General features: G+C 42.0%; 1 long non-coding RNA gene across 1 annotated transcript in view; it reads left to right on the top strand.

The window, feature by feature from the left end:
- LOC125635297 (uncharacterized) overlaps positions 1-14,701 on the top strand; it is a 46,978-nt gene extending 32,277 nt beyond the window's left edge. Inside the window, exons 4-5 of the long non-coding RNA XR_012668108.1 lie at positions 1,344-1,569; positions 2,343-14,701. This is a non-coding gene — a long non-coding RNA (uncharacterized LOC125635297). The remainder of the gene's footprint in view (positions 1-1,343; positions 1,570-2,342) is intronic.
- Positions 14,702-20,562: the final 5,861 nt, after the last annotated feature.

Below are 20,562 nucleotides of genomic sequence, written 5' to 3'. Positions count from 1 at the left end.
CAAACAAGCCCTTAGTTTCATTCTGCCCCTTTTCCTACAGAGGAGAACAGGACAGCCTGGATCCCATCTAGTTGTTTAAGTACTTCCACTGCTTAAAAATAAAAAATGAAGGTGATCCGTCAGTAACTTTCTAAGGAACATTCATTCAAAGGTGTGAAACGTCAGCCAGCATACCAGGTACATCTAGCTACACTGGACAAATGCTTTTGCTGAATTTATGTGATATGTTGTGAAACTGTTAACGCTGTGAGGCCTGGTCTACATTACAAAGTTAGGCCAAAATAAGTCTCCTTGTGTCAACCTATCTGTGCATATGTGTCTACATTCCAGTTTGTGTCTGGCTGATATAAGCACCCTGAAATGGTGACACAGTAAAATCACCTTCCCCAAAGTGTGGAGCTGTGGTAACTTACTGAGCTTGATGCAGGGGGAGTGAAGACACTGTACAACCTGTGTCGACTTTAACAGTCCTCTAGTGGCTGTCCCAAAGTGCCCCATTCCCTGGACACTGACCTTTCTGTCACAATTGTAAACACCACTGTCCAGGGGTCATGGAGACTGGCAGCAATCCCCCCTTTTAAAGCCCACTGCATATTTCTGAAATACCTTTCCTGATTGCCCATCTTGGTATGCATACCTAGCAGCTCTCCCTTGTGTGCAACTGCCAACCAACCATAACAGCTCTACATACTAGACTCACTCCTGCCTGGAGTAGACAGGAGATATTGGATCTCCTGGGCCTGTGGGGAGAAAAGGCTGTGCAGGCACAGCTATGGGCGAGCCGTAGAAGCGTCAACATCTATGAAAAGATTGTCCGGGGATGCAAGCAAAGGAGTATGATGGCTCAGCAGCAGTGTTGCATGAAAGCAAATGAACTACGGCAGGCATCCCACGAGGCCACAGAGGCCAACAATCAAACTGGTGCTGAGCCGCAGACCTGCTGCTTTTATAGAATCATAGAACTGGAAGGGACCTCGAGAGGCCATCTAGTCCAGTCCCCTGCACTCATGGAAGGACGAAGTGTTATCTAGACCATCCCTGACAGGTGTTTGTCTAACCTGCTCTTAAAAATCTCCAACGATGGAGATTTCACAAGCTCCCTAGGCAATTTATTCCAGTGCCTAACCACACTGACAGGAAGTTTTTCCTAATGTCCAACCTAAATTTCCCTTGCTGGAATTTAAGCCCATTGCTTCTTGTCCTATCCTCAGAGGTTAAGAAAAACAACTTTTCTCCCTCATCCTTGTAACAACCTTTTACGTACTTGAAAACTGTTATCATGTTCCCTCTGTCTTCTCTTCTCCAGACTAAACAAACCCAATTTTTTCAATCTTTCCTCATAGGTCATGACAAGCTGCAGGCTGTACTTGGCGGAGACCCCACCACTACCCTGCACTACTGTGGATGTCTCCGAAGAGCCCAAGCCACAGGCCCCTGCCATGAACAGGAAGGAGGAGGAGCAGGAGAGAGATGACACGAGGAGCCAGGACCTGCCTGAGACACCTGCACTGTCTAGCCAGTCCTGCCAGCTGAGCATGGACTAACCTGTTGAAGGGGAAGGGACCTCAGGTTAGTATATGCCTGTATTTTTCCCTTACAGTGTTTTAAATGTAAAAATGGCCCATCCCCAAGTTAACAAGACACAGGTATCGACTTTTCATTGTTTTACTCGTACGAGAAGAGGTAGCAGTATAACAAACAGAGGTAGGGTTGGTATCTGCTTTTCATTCCCCTGTTAGCCTAGACTGGAGGGGACAGAGCAGTTTATATACATGGCGATTGATGCCCCTTGCATCCTCCTGAGAGATCTCAATGCAACTTTCATGGAAATACTCTGCAGTCCTCTCCTGAGGGTTTCTAGGAATTGGGAGCCTTATTTCTTCCCCTGCAGTTAGACACTCTCCCATGCCATCCTGTGATGAGTTGTGCTGTCTCTGTTGCAGTAAACAAGCTAGCAACATATGGGCCCATGCAGCTTCAGGACACCAGTAGCAGCTGTCATCTCTGTGCCTTTTGTTACCCTCGGGAGTAAGAGAGCAGCTAAAATCACCACTACCTGTGGAAAATAGTGCCAATATTCAGTGCCAGTGCCCTGTATGTGTACCCATGGAATAGGGACCAGTATGTTATTGTTTCATACAACTTAAATTCCCTGCCTTCCAGCAGGCCATACTCACCCTGATGGGCTGGAGAGTGGTGATGTGCGGAGGTGCTCCAAAGCTGAAGTGTTAATAAGCATGTCTTGTATTAAAATTTTTATGGGAGTAAGGGAAGGGAGTTTTGAAACTAACCTGTTCTCTGTTGTGACTGTAAGCCCAATGATAGATCTGTTTTTTAATCAGGAGCTGTTGCTGTTATGGGGCCTTGAGGGGTCCCCCCTCCACACCCACAGATCACTTGACCCTGATGAGGAGAAAGAAGAGGACTAGGGAGGATATACTGAGTGAGGTCCTGCAAGCTGGTGCTGCATCAGATTGTGAACAAAGGGCCTGGAGGGCTGATGGCATGGAGAGGGAAAAAGTGGAGAGAAGAAAACCCAGGAATGCCAGCAGGGAGAGGGGGAGATACACCAAGACTTAATGGGTCTCTTCAGGGAGCAAATTAAAATGCTGCAGACTCTGGTTTACCAACAGGTCCAAATATCCCAGACTCACCTTTGCAGACCTTGGAGAACTCCATGGTATCTCCCTGTACCCCCGCCCCCGCAACATACCACGTGGCATCCCGGGCTGCATCTCTACCCTTACCACTCCACAGGGGGACACAGCAAGGAAAACCACAGCTTCACACATACACTGACCCATGAGAACCACGGCTGGTGTACCTGTAGCCACAACAGACTACATTTGTGCACTCAGATGGGCAGAAATATCAAGCCTAGTGGTTCGAGCAAGAGTTGGTAGCCGGCAATAGGAACCCAGGGTCAGAGCTGGAGTCAGAGGCCAAATGCCAGAGCTGGAGTCCGAAGTTAGGAATTGGAGCCAAGGGTCAGAACTGAGTTACCTGGCATGAGGCAAGAGAGGGGCAAGGCTTGGCACAAGGCAGGAGCAAGAGCTACCGGAGCCATGGGAGAATGCTTTGAGCAGCTGCCAAAATACTGCTGCTGCTGGTCTTAAGGGTTGATCTGGTGACTCTTCCCACCAATCAGGCAGTGTGGCCACTGGGCAGCCCACTGCATGCCAGCTGCATTCCTTATGTTGCCCGGAGACTGGTTCTGCTGCAGACGATTCCTGACAACACCAATGATATGAGGTAACCAAAGTTTGTAGTGTAGACGTGGCCTTAGTCTTTTAAGTTGCTGTAGGTCTGTAGCTGAACAACACCCTTCTTTTCTCAGTGCTAGTCTTTCATTCTGTTTGGCTGCAGACTGGACATGATGGCAATGTTTCTGGTTTTTTGTTGTTGTTGTTGTTTTTTAAAGCTGTCTTTAGAAAACAAAGGGCTATATACACTGTTATTTCCACCCCATCCCCCCCCCCCCCCCCGTTCCCTCCTCTGCAAGAAAGCTCAGATTCTGAAGAATAGCAAAAATCTATGAAAGACCTCAAATTTGCTATTTCCATGGCATGGATGTGTATTGTTTGTAGTGATGATGGTCATAAAAGCCATGTTTCTGAAATAAAAGTGATAATTTCTATCTCAGATGTTACCTTTTCTTGTTAGTGTTCTGCAGCATGATTATGGTGAATGGTGTTGTTTCAAATAAAAGTTATGAAATGCTACTGGCTGACTTGTAAAAGACAAAGGCTTGACTACTGGCTAGTGCATAATTCCTCTTTTGCTAACTAGCTTTTGTGATATTTACATTATTTTGTGATACTCTGGTGGAAGCCTGAAGTGGGAAATGTTAAAGTTCTTTCACAATTCGTTAGTTTGTAGGTATCTCTGTTATGATGTTTACACAATGCATGACTCATAAGCTAAATGAATATGCCAGCCTAATAGTGCAGCCTATAGCGAAACCTGATGCCATTACATAAAAGCATGGCAGTTGTTCATACTTGTGCTATTACTTGATGAAGTACTTGCCCACTGGAAATGTGCGTGCCGTAGGTTACTTAAATGTGCTGTGTTTTTATAAGATTTTTCTGAAATAGGTAGTGTTTTACAATAATGGATTGTCCTCCTTTTCTCCACCCTTTATTGTACTATACCCCTTATTGTTCGGTTTAAGTTCTACAGCTCTTTTGAGTGCATAATTTGGAACTGAGGCCTGGGCTACACTGAAAATTTACATCTGCATAGCTGCGTCTCTCAGAGGAGTAAAAAATCCACGATCCTGAGAGACGTAGCTATGCCGATGTAAACCTAGGTGTAGACAGTGTTAGGGCCTGGTGTACACTAGGAAATTAGTTTGGTATAATTATGTTGCTCAGAGGTGTGAAAAATCCACACCCTTGAACTATGTAGCTTAAACCAATTTAACCCCTGGTGTAGACAGCGCTAGATCGATGGGAGAATTCTCCCATTGACCTAACTACCGCCTGTCAGGGAGGTGGATTACCTACCCTGACGGGCAAACCCCTTCCATTGGCGTAGGTAGTGTTGTCACTGCAGCTGTGCAGCTTTAGCATTTTAAGTGTAGACATACAGAATGTACCAGCATTTCTGAGGGCTTGTCTACACTACCAAATTTTGTTGATAAAACTTATGTTGACACCCAAAAGTCGACAAAACAAAAATCGCCAAAGGGTGTTCACACTTGCTCCCTCTGTCGACAGATCATGTCCACACTGGAGACACGTCATCAACAGGGTGAGCAATGCACTGTGGGTATGTATCCCACAGAGCAGTGTTGTGGGAAGGAAGAGCTGACCGCTGCGTATCTTGGGATTCTCTCCGAGTTCTCCCACAGCCTCCTCAGCTGCCAAGAGCAGCATCATGACTAGCTCTGTGAGCTCTCCGTGCTGAGGAAGGGCAAAGCAGCACAGCAGTCTGTCCTCCTCCCCTTACAGCAGCCATCTGCCTGCTGCTGTGTTCCTAGCGCAGGGCAGAACAGGAGGATTCCAATTATTTGCTCTTTGTATGTTCCCCAAACGGAGCAGCAGATAGTTCCTGGAGCTTTGAAAGGGGAGGGCCGCATGCCTGCAGGGCAGCAGAGATCAAAATACAGAGCAGAGCAATCAGGGCAGGCATTGTGGGATACTGGCGGAAGCCAGTTCTGTCGACAAAACAGTCAGCAGTGTCTACACTGGCTCTTTGTCGACAATAAAGGGAGGGGAAAAGACAAAAGTCTCTCATGGGGTGGAAGATTTTTTTGTCGCCAAAACTGGGCATTTTTCGCAACAAAAGTCCCATTGTAGTGTGTACGCTCTTGCTGTTTTGTTGCCAAAAGCCAGTTTTTGGCAACAAAACTTGTTAGTGTAGCAAGGCCTGAAGGTAAAGCAGCAGCAGTTTTCTTCCCCTACTCCTTTTAAAGGCTATTTCATGTGTATTGATAAAATTAAATATTAATTTTTATTTCTTGTAACCCGTATCTTTATAATAATGCTGACTGATGTAAATACCTTTATTTGGCAAGTTGGCAGCCCAGACCTAAAGATACTTTTAATGTGGAAACACTTGATACCATCCATATCTTACTAGTTACCTTAGTTCTCATTAAGCTCTGCTTTTCTTGCTCGCTGATTTAATTTCTTCTAGTTTTTTTAAATAAAAATCTTGATCTCAAAGGTGTAAAACAAGTTCACCTATTTAGAATACTTTATGTAAACAATTTTGCTTTTGTATAATATACAGTACATACAACCATGTTGCAGCACTGCAAGAAACAGGCTCAAAACAAGTTACTGGTCCAGAATTTACATTTCTAAAATGTTTCTTACACAAGCTACCATTATATCAGATATACCTGTTTAGACTGCAAGCTTTTCGCAGCACAGATGGTGTATTCCTATACGTCTATATAGGGCCTAGCACTTTTGGGGCACTTACTGTAATATCAATAATTACCAGAAAGCAATGACATTCTTCAGTTTTTAAAAGTGAATTTACAAATATGAAATGCTGGGAACTCCTGTTCCAGGCTACTGGATGAATTTCAGACACTCCTGTGATGGCTGCAGTATTAGTCTAACAGACAGATTTAAAAAGGGGTCTTATTAATGAGTTAGGGCAACCCATCAGCTAGAAAAAATGTATTGCTACAACATGTTAGGCTGGTGGTCATTATCACCTGGTGGATGTAGATGCAGGAACTGGTGCAATTCTTATATGTCATGTAATGTTTAAACGTTATAGGGCAGCCAATCTGAAAAAAATCATAAAATCACAAAAAAGACTATAACTCAAAGATACAGAGTCTAATTTTCACCAAAATTGGCAGAAAGCTCCTCAACACAATTGATAATGCTCAGAATAGGAGTGTTTGGGAAATACTTAGCCGCAGGTGATATTTTATGCTTTCTCCCGTATATTTTTTACCTTCAGTTAAAGCAAAAGTCTGTAGTCACGTGACAGTCTGAGCTTGTTTGTACCATGTTCCAGTGTGGTTATGTGAATTATGCTAGACGGGGTTGTGTACATGTAGCAGAAGCCAGACTTCTAGAGGAGAAACCGTGTAATATAACATGCCCTAATTGATAGTCAGGGAGCAGTATACCATACTACCAGACCCTTCAGTGGCGTACGACATGACAGCCATTGAGCAATTTCTCAACAAGGACTGTGTGAAGCATCAGCATCTTTACACAAAAGATAAGGCTCTGACCAAGCATTTCCTGACTGCACATTTTAAGGCAGCTGTAACAGCTATGACAAAATAAATGTGTAGAGTGCATCCTTGAGCACAGATCTCCACAAAGAAGCTACCACAAAGCGCAGGGTTGCAGATGAAACTGCTGTTGAAGTTATTAAAAAATTTGTGACTGAAAGAATGGCAAATACTTTTAGCATTGAACCTGGATCAAGCCCAGACAACAGCCAGCCACTTGTGTACATTGCAACATCTACTGGGGCCCCACCTGAAATTGCAGAAAGTTTGTGCATAAGAGAGAATGGCACACAAGAAATGAAGCAGTCTGTAACCAGGCTGCTCCAAAGGGGTGAGGTAGACCTCTTTGATCCCATAAAAACGTATCATGTCAAATCATTTGCTAATCTCAATAAGTCAATCAAACAAAAGAAGCAGAGAGCACAAGCAATAACTGTTGATTGCCAGATATTGAGCAAGTGGACAGTTATTGCCCAGTCCAGAGATGTTGATATCCAGGGTTTGTTGAAGCATGAGCTCCCACCTGTCCAGCTTTCCTTCTTCATCTTGGTTGGATCTCTAAGAAAGACCCAAAAATTAAAAAAAAAGAAAAAGAAAAAAAGAACTAGACATGGAGGATAGGTCCATTAATGGCTATTAGACAGTGTCAAGGTTCCTTCCCCACACTGAACTCTAGGGTACAGATGTGGGGACCTGCATGAAAGACCCCCTAAGCTTATTGTTACCAGCTTAGGTTAAAACTTCCCCAAGGTACAAACTTTTACCTTTTGTCCTTGAACCTTTATGCTGCCACCACCAAAGAGTCTAACAAAAATAACAGGGGAAGTGCCCACCTGGAAACGTCTCCCCCCCAAAAATATCCCCCCAAGCACTACACCGCCTTTTCTGGAGAAGGCTTGATAAAAATCCTCACCAATTTGCATAGGTGAACACAGACCCAAACCCTTGGATCTTAAGAACAATGAAAAAGCTATCAGGTTCTTAAAAGAAGAATTTTAATTAAAGAAAAAGTAAAAGACTCACCTCTGTAAAATCAGGATGGTAAATACCTTCCAGGGTAATCAGATTCAAAACATAGAGAATCCCTCTACTTACAAAAAGACACAAAAACAGGAATATACATTCCATTCAGCACAACTTCCATTCCCCCCTCCCCCCTCCAGCTTTGAAAGTATCTTGCCTCCTCATTTGTTATTTTGGTCAGGTGCCAGCAAGGTTATCTTAGCTTCTTAACCCTTTACAGGTGAAAGGGTTTTTCCTCTGGCCAGGAAGGATTTAAAGGTGGTTAGCCTTCCCTTTATATTTATGACAGACAGGATGGGCAGGGATGGCGTCCCCAGCCTCTGTTTGCCAGAAGCTGGGAATGGGCAATGGAATGGATCAGTTGATGATTCCCTGTTCTGTTCATTCCTTCTGAAGCACCTGACATTGGCCACTGTTTGAAGACAGGATCCTGGGCTAGCAGGTTGCTCCAGCACTACTGGTTCAGTTTCAGTTTCTGAGAGTATCTCATCTTTATTAGGAAAGATCAGGCTCGAGGTAGGAATCTCCCCAATATTCTCAGTAAATAATTGTTTATTCCTTGCCCCCCCATGCCCTTCTCCCATGCCAGAAGTTCTGTGTCTCCTCATTCCCCACCTTTCCCTCCATGCCAGGGCTCTCTGGGCCCCACATTTCTCCCTTTGCCAAGTGCCAGGGTCCCCCAAGTTACCCTCCTCCCATACCATTGTCCCCTGTAATCAATAAGGTTCTACCCATTGATGCCTAGAACGCTCTCTGAAATGTTGAAATTGTGGCGTTCAAAAGTTACTGTGTTGCATCCACACAGAGAAATGCCATCAGGATGAATGTAAGGCATGCAAGCTTGGCCAATTAATTAAATATAATGAAAATAAGTTTATAGACTTTTATTTAATTGGGAAACCCACACAGTAGCTTCCTCTCCATGCTCTTGTCTTACTGGGTTTATTACAAAGAAGGGAATTCCCTTCTGGATATAGTAAGTTTTGAAGTGAGCCAAAACTCAGTGGCATGCTGTACTGGTACTTCTGTGGTGGCCCCAGAGGTTTTAACCTTTCATTTAAAAAAAAAAAATCTAGCTCTTATTGATGAAAAGATACGCTTCAAAATGTGAATATATGTAGTGCTGTTTTCTTGAGTCTGCAGATACAGATTGAAAGAACAACCCTAAGAGAGGTGGAAACTGACCCCCTCCTCCCCAGTTAATTTTAATGGGTTACTAACTGAAGCTTAGTAGCAATGAAAATGTCAGCATGAACTATTAAAGTGCTGGTCACTTTTGCAGAAATCTCAAATCTTTCTGAGATTATTGCCTGAGTTCTCCCCACCCCTACCTTTGCTGTTCTAGGGATATTGAAAAGTACTGAAGCCATGTTAAGCTTTTCTTTGGTGGCATAGGGTCTCTTAGCTATTGACGAGCAAGTTGGATTTCTTGCAATCCCTGTTATTTGTGTCTCTCTCCTCTGTGTGTGTGTGTGTGTGTGTGCATGTGAAGAATGCTGCATATGTCAGATTTCCCTCATGTTATTTTGTTAATTATTCCTCACCAGGGTCCTCTCCATGCTGGTTGGGGGCCCCTGAAGATTCTCTGTGTTTTTCCCTGCATTGCACAAGGCTCTTTTCATACCAGCTTCCCCTGTGAGAAGGGCTAGATGCAATTCTCTTTGGAGCCAATTAGGGCTGTTCCTATGAGTTGACATGAGCAACTCATTCCCTTCTAGGGACAGAGGATGACATTCACCATTGTGCAGCGGGTCAGCACAAGGTGTTATGCACCAGTGAAGTCCCACTTAAGCCCTCTTGCTAGGTAACATTTAAATGGTGTTTAATGGTGCCTAGCAAGAAGGCTGATGTGGTGGATAGGCCTTGGAATGGCCATCTGCATGTGGGTGAAATAGGTGTTTTGCCTCCTCCACAACTTTCCCAGCTCCTGTTAGTTTAGGGAGCCACGCACAAGAAGCCATGTTATAAGAACATATGCCAGCTGGTTACCACCTCTGTAAGTATGCAAGAACAGCCATACTGGGTCAGATCAAAGGTCCATCTAGCACAGTATCCTATCTTCTGACAGTGGCCAATGCCAGGTGCCCCAGAGGGATGAACAGAACAGGTAATCATCAAGTGATCCATTCCCTGTCACTCATTCCCAGTTTCTGGCAAATTATAAGCCCAGGTCTATTGCAAAGTAGCTGGCCTAAATTGACTAATAACTGTGTAATGAGTTTTAAGCAGTGTTGGAGTACTCCTGCCACACAGGAGACTGCTTCCACTTAGAGATTTTTATTAAAATATTGGGACTTAACATAGGTTGGGAAAATTCCAATATTGATTTTTGATTCTCCATTGAATGTTCTGCTACAAATTATTTTCTAGCTGTTATTATTTAATCAGGGTTTATTGTATCATTATTTGATTAAAATTATCAAAAGTTAAAAATCAGCAATGAGTTTCTTTAATTTAATTCTGTGTCACATTGGATTGTCACAAATTACTTTTTTTAAATCTCTCATCTTTAAATACAGCTTCTTCTTAGGGTAGTGCCCTGCCAAGCAAAGCTACCACAAATATGCCAGTTGGTTACCACCTCCAAAAGTATGCAAAATTATTGGCCAAGCTTCTGAGTCCCTGCATTCAACTTGATGGGATTGCTTTCTGTCTGTCTGGATGTCTGAATGTAATGTGATACCTTGCCACCTGTTTAGCAGTACCAGGGCTTCAACCACCTCTGCAGTTGTCTATAGATCAAAGACCTGGCTCCCATGCAGAACAAAGAGAAATAAGAATGGTGGAGGGAAGGAGGCATATACAGCCCCATGGCATGGTGGGGAGAATGGAGGACCCTTGTATGGGGAAGAGGAAAAGAGAGGATTGTAGAGAACCCCAGGCAGGGTGGAGACTGAGTAACCGTGATATGCAGGGGAAGGGGAAAATGGGGAGTGAACATAGCCCCTGGCATGAGTGATGGGATGTAGCGGGGAGTTGCAGCAAGTTCCTGAAATAGAGGGGGAAGGGAGGGTGGAACACTGGGAGCTTATGGGTGAGAATGGAGGGATGCAAGGAGCCCCTAGTGTGTGTAGTGAGGTCAGCCTAAAAAAGCAACAAAGTGTGTGACCTCCTAATTTATACAGTGCCCAAAACTGTACTAGGTGCTTGACTGACATGTAAGAATAATAGTCTAAAACGAGATTACAATCTAAAAAGTCTGCATACAAATAAGCACAGACAAAGGCCAGCAGAAGCCTTCCTTTAAAAAAAAAAAACCTAGGAAAATAAATACAAAAAACTGTCTCTAATGTAACTTTTGGTTACACAGTTAAATGTGTCAGGAGGTGACAGAGTTAAGGCTGAATGCACAGATACAGTTGCACCTCCTTGTACATGTGAATAATGATAATATAATTACAAGATCACATACTGTTTCTCAAATAATAGAATAGTTTTACAACCGTGTGTATATGTCATCTTGTATTGTGCACAACTTTGTATATGTCACAGTTTATTAGTCATTTATATGAAAAGTACATAGAAAACCATATTTAAAGAACTATACTGAAGTGTAATTATCTGATCTATTACACATCCTAGCATGTGAGTGCCTTCCAAAATTATAAAATATATTCAAAGATATGTTGCTCTTTTTTCTCTCCAGTCATTGGAGACTGGACTTGTTTTACTCTTTTATTGATTAGTTTGTTTGGTTTGTGGTGTCACAGTGAGAAAGGCTAAGTTGTAGAAGGGGCTCTTGGATTTTGCTGCTGTTTGTGGTCAATTTACAGCAGTAGTGAAGAGCGCTACATACCAACGTGTGTTTACAATTAAATTACAAAGTCAACTCTTCTAATAACTAAGTCATACTCCATAATACTTCATTGATGCAATTCTCTTGCTCATTCTGGTCCTAACTGATCAGCTGGGAATTCCCCCAACATGGTGGAGCTCTTGGCTAGCATGTCCTTATGAGAACGGTTCCTCCACTCTGGCATAGGGGCCATATCTGGGTTGAGGGGGAATCTGTCAAGCCAGGAGAAATGTGCCTGCAATCTACCCATGGCATACGGTTCCTTGGGGGGACCATAGCCAGCTGGTATAAGTTAGAACAGTCTCTGGGCTTCTTTAACATGATATGGGGCTGAGGCAACTTGAAAATCAGGGAGTCATAACCTGAAAAAAAGAGTTTTCTATTTGCTTTGTACAACTAGTGTTAAAATAAATATTCATAACTTTCAAATCACTAGTATGCAAGTATAAATTTTGTTCATAATAAATTATCATAAGAAAGTGAAAAAATTCTGTTTAAATGTATAGTACATATGCAAAGGTTGAAATAGTAAAATTCCTAGTACCATTATAGAGAAGAGAGCTTATATCAAAAGTTTTTCACAAGATATACTGGACCATTAGGACTGAGAAATTGAGTGTCCAAGAATAACCAAAAAAAGTTACGAAATACATGTGCATTTATGGTTGTGGATATATTCTATTACGTTACACTGAGAAATAATTTGATTGTGTAATTAGACAGATTCATAGGACCGGTTCTAGGCACCAGGAAAGCAAGCACGTGCTTGGGGCGGCACAATTCCTAGGGCGGCATTCCGGCCATCCTTTTTTTTTTTTTTTTTGCTTGGGCAGTTGCGCTCTCGGAGCTTGGGGTGGCAAATTTTTTTGCATGGGGCTGCAAAAAACCTAGAGCCGGCCCTGCAGATTCATAATACACATGCACAAGGGATCAAAGTTAAAATTCCATGACCAATATGAAAGTGGTTTTCTTCTCTGGAATGTGACTCTTTGAAAATGACCTCCAAGGGGTTCCATATTTATTGCCGTTCAGTAATTTCAGGTTGTTCAGGGACAGAACTGCAATAGCCAAGGAGGGCAGTCACATGCAGAATTCCTTAGGAAGCACATTGTATAGCACTCTTACACTATGCTGCCCAAATACTTGCTGCCAGATACTTACAGTCATGCAGGGGAGGAGGCCCTGGAGGAGGCCCTGGCCATGCTTCTTTCCTACAAGTGCCCAGTCAGCATTATGCCTGTAACCTCTGCGTATGTGCGGACTTGATGGAGGGAGGCCCCCTGAGCTGCCATCTTTTCCCACCAAACATGCCTATTCAGGGGCAGCCAGAATTTATACTGACATATATCTTCAAATAAGGTGACCAAAACTGGACACTATACACCAAACATGGTCTAACAGGTTCAATGCACAATGTTCTGAGACATAGCTAATATTCCAGTACAAAAAACTCCATTAACATGGAGATAAGGCAGCTGATACCCATTCTGAACTAACACAAACACTAAAAATACTAGAAATTCTGAGTTAAAGTTCTTTTACAAATTTTAGAGACCACTTCTTCTTTTTTACATGATATTTTAGTCAATACTGTCATATATAGGTAGTCCCACTGACACCAGTTTCAGTGTTAACAGAACAGGGGCCTTAACGTCTATGTTTGTCTTGAACTGAAAATGAAGTGTAGTACATTCACTCATAAGCTTCTTTCACACAGAAAAAAATTCTGGATTTTAAATTTGACTTTCGATCAGATATACAAAAAGTCATCATCTGTTTGTATTGGATTTCAGATGTTCAGGTGCCCTTATGTGTGAATTGGAGTAACAATTTTAAAAAACAAATTTCTTTCATGAAAAGGTCCTGTTGGGTTGGAGGCCTCCAGTTTGGAAAAGTAACAATAATCTGAGGTCACTGATTCTATTTATCAGACTTTTATCCAAGAAAATGTTCATGAATATATTTATGGAGCAGGTGATTACAAAAATTGTTTTGATTGCAATGTTACATGCTGCTGTCTAAAACAGTATATTTTCTCATTGGCAGTTGCATGTTCCACTAGGCTGGGGTGTGTTTGATCATGGGCTACTATTATTAGTTACTGGCAAAACATTAGTACGAAGAAAGTGAATTCATCCTGCACACAGCAATATAGAACACCCATAACTTTTAAATGGACACAAGAATTAATTGGTTTTATTATATCACTTTCTGACACTTTAAATCATAAATATATCTCAATGTTAAAAAGCTAGAGCACATAGAAAGTGAGCAAATGTACTACAGGTGCTAAAACTAGTAGTCATGTTTGTCTGAAGGGGGTTATACTACTATCAGTTAGTATACTATAACTACAGTATCTTGATAAGACACGTTCTTCTTTATTGCTGCAGCACACTGGACCAAGAATACAAATATTGCAACTGTCAATGAACCCACATTCTTTTCCTTTGTTATAAATTAGTTTGGTGTCACTTAATCTATACTTGACCATTATGTCTATCCAACTGCTTCTTTTGCATTTACATATTTAGGTCCCAATCCTGTCGTTGAGTCTGTGCAAGTGGACCCTTGTACCCATGTAGAGCCCAACCAAATTAATAGGACTCCAAATAAGCACACGAGTCTACTAGGCAGATCTGAGTGCAGAATTTGGGACTAAATGTTATGTTTCATCTCTGAGTCTGTTTGCCTAAACCATCAAGGTTATCTTGTAAAACAACATTGCCCTGATGAATCTTAGCCACTCCTTCTACTTTAGTATAATCACTGTACTGTATACTCCATGATATCTTCAGTCATTTATTCTGGATACTTGTGGTTAAAATATTTGATTTGTCTAAGTTGCCAGATACTTTTGATCACTGTGATTATTGTGTTAGTGTGTTTATGCTTAATTACTTCTTACCTGAGATATGGCAGATGACTACTATGTTTTTAATAGCTGCGGTCTGAAGTCACAGTAACCATATCAGTACAGCTGTTTAGCTCATGCCATATATAAGGGTGTTTATAGATTTGTTTTTATATACTTTGTACATGGAGTTCATCTTTTATATTTTGGACTTTTTATAGTGTACTATTTTCTGTGGTCTATTATTACTAAAAGCTTCCAGTATGATGATAGACTATGTTGTACACAAAATAAAATAAATACAATAAGACACTGAGATTTGCTAGCTTTCAGTGCATACTTGTTGCTTTTCTGTTTTTTGTGGAGATGTATATATGCTGCATTACCTGGCTGAGAGTGAAAATATTTTTGTTTTACTAGACCACAAAATATCTTGCTTTTTGTTTACAAGTGCTGGTCTCTGAACTACTGAGTTTGAGGCCCTTTATAATTTTTTTGAGTACTGAATCAAATAGCTATGGTGCCAATAGGAAGGGAGGAAAATTTCATCACAAAATTAAAAATATATTTTGAAAGGAAACTGCATACATTCCATCTATATTCAAATTTCATACATTTCTAAAGATCACATTGAACAGGTGAAATGATCTCCAAAATGATCAGAATAATTTAAAATAAGATTAGATTGAACCCATCTAGTCTGCAATGATGGTGCAGAATTATTTGGTTTCTTCACAGTCTTTCCTAGGACACCTATCACATTAGTATCTGAGATCCTCACATATATTTAGTTAATGTAACTCCATATTTCCTCTAGAAATAAGAGCATTATTAGTCCCATTTTACAGCTGAAGAAATTAAGACATAGACACTTGTCTGAGGCTACACAGTGAATCAGTGGTAGAACCAGCATTAAATTCTGGGGCCTTCTGACTTGGAATGCTGTTTATTCCTCCAGATCACATTGCCTCACTGTTCCCATTAACTTCCATTGCAGTTGTGAGTTCTCAGCACTTCATCATATTGGGCCCCAAGTGCCTCAGCTTGGACACCTAGTTGATTACCATCTGCCAAAATGTTGGTTTAAGTGACTTGCTCATACGAACTCTCTGGAAAAAGCAGGGACAGTACTGAGTTTTCCGGTGTGAAATTCAACTACCTTAACCACATGGCCATCCTTTCTCTTCTTGCAGTGCTCTGCCTCATTCTCTACGCACCTTCCAAGTTCTAGAGCAAATGAGTCAGGGAACCTACAAATAACCTGATTCATTACATAGCCATGATTCATTTCCTAAGTACCATCCATCCTTTGTACTAAATGAGGCAGGGGTCCTGTGGAAAAAGACTGCATAATAATGCATATGTACAGGGGGCCACACTAGGGTTGCACAACCAGACTTCATTATGGCAATTCCCAACTTCTGAGTGCTTGACTTTGCAACCTAAATAACATTGTTTTTAATGTTGTTGGGAGGGAAGTGTTATATGTATTTTTATGATTTTTTTTAAAGGAAAAGGTAAAAACAACTTCTATTTTGCAGTTGCAACACTCTCCCCCTCATGCATTGTTGGTAGAGTTTTGCCCCTGAACCCTGAGCACAGCTTAAGTTATAGGGCTAATTGTTGTAGCTAGCAGTAAGGTTATCTCTCAGAGACAGTATCTTGCTGGAGGAGTGGGTGAGTGCTGTCAGGGGATGTTCTAGGTCTGGTAAGTAGTCATGGTGAAGCCCGGACTGCCTTCTCTTGCACACCGCTCTCCCTCTCACTAAGAGGTATCTATTCCTGGGGTTTCCAGTGCAGTGTGTGCTGCTCCATAGACCAGCCTTACATTAGTGTACATGGTCAGTTAGTTTGGCATGTTGCCAAAATTTGCTGCCAATGCAAGCAACAGAAGGGAAATGACAGTTTTCAAAAACTTCTCAGCCAAACCTGAACAGAAGTTCATGAGACAAATAAAAGGCTCTTCTCTGGCATCAGGCTTTCTCCCTGCTGAATGGAGGCCTTTTGCAAACAATGCTAGATGCTAGAGCTTCACCAAAAATAATAATAAGAATAATTGCAAATATCTCTTATAATGGGAAATATTAGGCAACTTAAATATAAGAGTTGCTCCCAGCTCCCTCTGTAGTTTCCTTCCCAGTCATGTGTGTTTGTGAGCTGTCTACTCAAAATGTTGCCAGAATAGCAATATCAAGAATTGCAAGCTAGTCTCTAAAAAGAAAAGGAGTACTTGTGGCACCTTAGAGACTAACCAATTTATTTGAGCATGAGTTTTCGTGAGCTACAGCTCACTTCATCGGATGCATACCGTGGAAACTGCAGAAGACATTATATACACACAGAAACCATGAAACAATACCTCCTCCCACTCCACTGTCCTGCTGGTAATAGCTTATCTAAAGTGATCATCAAGTTGGGCCATTTCCAGCACAAATCCAGGTTTTCTCACCCTCCGCCCCCCCCCCCCCCACAAACTCACTCTCCTGCTGGTAATAGCCCATCCAAAGTGACCAACAATGTGTATGATAATCAAGGTGGTCCATTTCCTGCACAAATCCAGGTTCTCTCACCCCCTCACCCCCCTCCAAAAAACACACACACAAACTCACTCTCCTGCTGGTAATAGCTTATCCAAAGTGACCACTCTCCCTACAATCTGCATGGTAATCAAGGTGGGCCATTTCCAGCACAAATCCAGGCTTTCTCACCCCCCCCCCCCCGGAAACACACACACACACAGAAACTCACTCTCCTGCTGGCAATAGCTTATCCAAACTGACCACTCTCCAAGTTTAAATCCAAGTTTAACCAGAACGTCTTGTGGGGGGGGGGGGGGGGGCGGGTTAGGAAAAAACAAGGGGAAATAGGCTACCTTGCATAATGACTTAGCCACTCCCAGTCTCTATTTAAGCCTAAATTAATAGTATCCAATCTGCAAATGAATTCCAATTCAGCAGTTTCTCGCTGGAGTCTGGATTTGAAGTTTTTTTGTTGTAAGATAGTGAACTTCATGTCTGTGATTGCGTGACCAGAGAGATTGAAGTGTTCTCTGACTGGTTTATGAATGTTATAATTCTTGACATCTGATTTGTGTCCATTTATTCTTTTACGTAGAGACTGTCCAGTTTGACCAATGTAAATGGCAGAGGGGCATTGCTGGCACATGATGGCATATATCACATTGGTGGATGTGCAGGTGAACGAGCCTCTGATAGTGTGGCTGATGTTATTAGGCCCTGTGATGGTGTCCCCTGAATAGATATGTGGGCACAGTTGGCAACGGGCTTTGTTGCAAGGATAGGTTCCTGGGTTAGTGGTTCTGTTGTGTGGTATGTGGTTGTTGGTGAGTATTTGCTTCAGGTTGTGGGGCTGTCTGTAGGCAAGGACTGGCCTGTCTCCTAAGGTGCCACAAGTACTCCTTTTCTTTTTGCGAATACAGACTAACACGACTGTTACTCTGAAGCTAGTCTCTATTTTTGCTGCTAGACTCTAGGATTGGATTTGGATTACACCTTTTTTTTGTTCTCGTGCTGTGTCATTGAATAGGCCAAGTTTTTGTTGATACTTTACCTTGGTCATGTGGATGGTGCAGAGAGTCAGATGTCTCACTGGTGGTTTTCTAGAAAACCTTATACTCCTTTCTCCTTTCATGCTTCTCTCTGGGTCATGTGCAATCCTTATTGTACAAGTACTGTTTTCATAGGTAGTGTAGTAAAATAGGCTATAAATATGGTTCAGAACTAGAACTGGTCAGAAAAACTTTGATGGAACGATTTTCCATCAAGAAATGCAGTTGCATCAATTGAAATGCTTTGTAAAATGGTGTCAATTTTTCCCAAAATTGTGGAGAAAAAACAAAACAAAAACTCCTAAAAAAGTCAAAATGTCCTGTTTTGACATTTTTGGAATGAAACATTTTGATTTTTTGATTTGAAGTGACTTTTTGTTTTGAATCTTTTAAAATTTTGTAATATAAAATTAAAAAAATATTTTTTCCCAGGATTTTTCCTTTAAGAATTTTGAAATTTTGGGGTTTCATTTCAATTTGAAATGAAGTCAGCTTTTGAAATCTCAGGATCCTTTGTGAACAGAAGTTCCATTCTCCTGCCAGCTCTATTCAGAACTTTTTGAAGTATGATTATGATATTCTAACTACAAGCGGGGTTTGAAATAGAATTTAATCAGTTCTGAGATGCACTGTTGACATTCCCACACGGTAGCTATTAAGTTGACATTTGCCTTGTTCCTTTTGATCCTTCCTCTTGCTCTGGGGATGAGGGTTATTAAAGGAAATGCAAAAAGAACAGGAGTACTTGTGGCACCTTAGAGACTAACAAATTTATTAGAGATAAGCTTTCATGGGCTACAGCCCACTTCATTGGATGCATAGAATGGAACATATAGTAAAATATATATAAATATATACATACAGATAAGTTAGAAGTTACCCTACAAACTGTGAGAGGCTAATTAGTTAAGATGAGCTATTATCAGCAGGAGAAAAAAATCTTTTGTAGTGATAATCAAGATGGCCCATTTAGAAAGTTGACAAGAAGGTGTGAGGATACTTAACTTAAGGATATAGATTCAATATGTGTAATGACCCAGCCACTCCCAGTCTCTATTCAAACCCAAGTTAATGGTATCTAGTTTGCATATTAATTCAAGCTCAGCAGTTTTTCATTGGAGTCTGTTTTTGGAGCTTTTCGGTTGCAAAATTGCCACCCTTAAATCTTTTACTGAGTGTCCAGAGAGGTTGAAGTGTTCTCCTACCGGTTTTTGAATGTTATGATTCCTGATGTCAGATTTGTGTCCATTTAATAGACACAAATGGATTTAATGGATTTGTGTCCAAATCTGACATCAGGAATCATAACATTCAAAAACCGGTAGGAGAACACTTCAACCTCTCTGGACACTCAGTAAAAGATTTAAGGGTGGCAATTTTGCAACCGAAAAGCTCCAAAAACAGACTCCAATGAAAAACTGCTGAGCTTGAATTAATATAAATTTGTTAGTCTCTAAGGTGCCACAAGTACTCCTATTCTTTTTGCGGATACAGACTGCTACTCTGAAACCTAAAGGAAATGCGTACAGGAGTATGTATTCCACTCTAAGAAGGATGTATTTATGAGAAATTTTCCTGCCCTGCCCATTCTGGTGCAATACAGTGGGCACCTGGCATTATTTTGGATACAAATAGGTCTATATGTGTGTGTCCTCATCTGCAAAATAGATTGCTGGTTTCAGTGGCCAAATGCACTGGTGCTGTGCTCTTCAGAGAGTCCACCTGCACATTTTCCCCTCCTGATAAGCAGAAGGCTGTTGGATGGCTCTAGTGCTAGATACACCACAGCCTAAGTCCTGGTCTACACTACATAGTTAGGTTGATGTAAGCTGCCTTGTGTCAACCTAGTTGTTCATGTGTCTACAATTTGTCTCCCATTGATCTTAGTGCCCATTACAGTGATGCAGTAACACCATCTCCCTGAACGGCACTGAACCATGGTTGTTGTACTGAGATTGATGCAGCATGAGTGTAGACACTGTGTTACTTATGTCAACCCTAGCAGGCCTCCAGCAGCTGTCCCACAATGCCTGACACTGAGCTCTGGTCACAGTTGTGAACTCCACTGCCCAGGGGACATGGAGACTGGAAGGCCCTCCACCCCTTTAAAGCCCCACAAATTTTTGAAATGCCTTTTTCCTGATTGTCCAGCTTGGTGAGCACACCTAGCAGCTCTCCATTGTTGTGCGTAGCTGCCCAGCTGACCATGCCAGCTACATGGTCTGGCTTGGAGTAGGCAGGAGATACTGTATCTCCTGGGCCTGTGGGGAGAAGAGGCTGTGCTGGTACAGTTACAGACCGGCTGTAGAAATGTGGAAATCTCTGAGCAGATTGCATGGGGGATGGAGGAGAACGGGTACAACAGGGACCAGCAGAAGTGCCACATAAAAGCAAAGGAACTGCATCAGGCATGTCAGAAGGCCAGAGAGATCAACAGTCGATCTGGTGCCAAGCTGCAGCCCTGCTGTTTTTACAACAAGCTGTATACCATAATTGGCGGAGATCCCACCTTGCCCTTCCACACACCACCATGGATACCTCTGCGGAACCTGAGTCACAGGCCCCTGGCACGAACGGTGAGGATAAAGAGGAGGTGGACGAAGAAGAAG

The sequence above is a fragment of the Caretta caretta genome, chromosome 1 (genome assembly GCF_965140235.1).
Source record: "Caretta caretta isolate rCarCar2 chromosome 1, rCarCar1.hap1, whole genome shotgun sequence".
In the NCBI taxonomy this organism is placed as follows: Eukaryota; Metazoa; Chordata; order Testudines; family Cheloniidae; genus Caretta; species Caretta caretta.
Note: the sequence above shows the minus strand (reverse complement) of the source record. Positions and strands in the feature narration are given on the sequence as shown.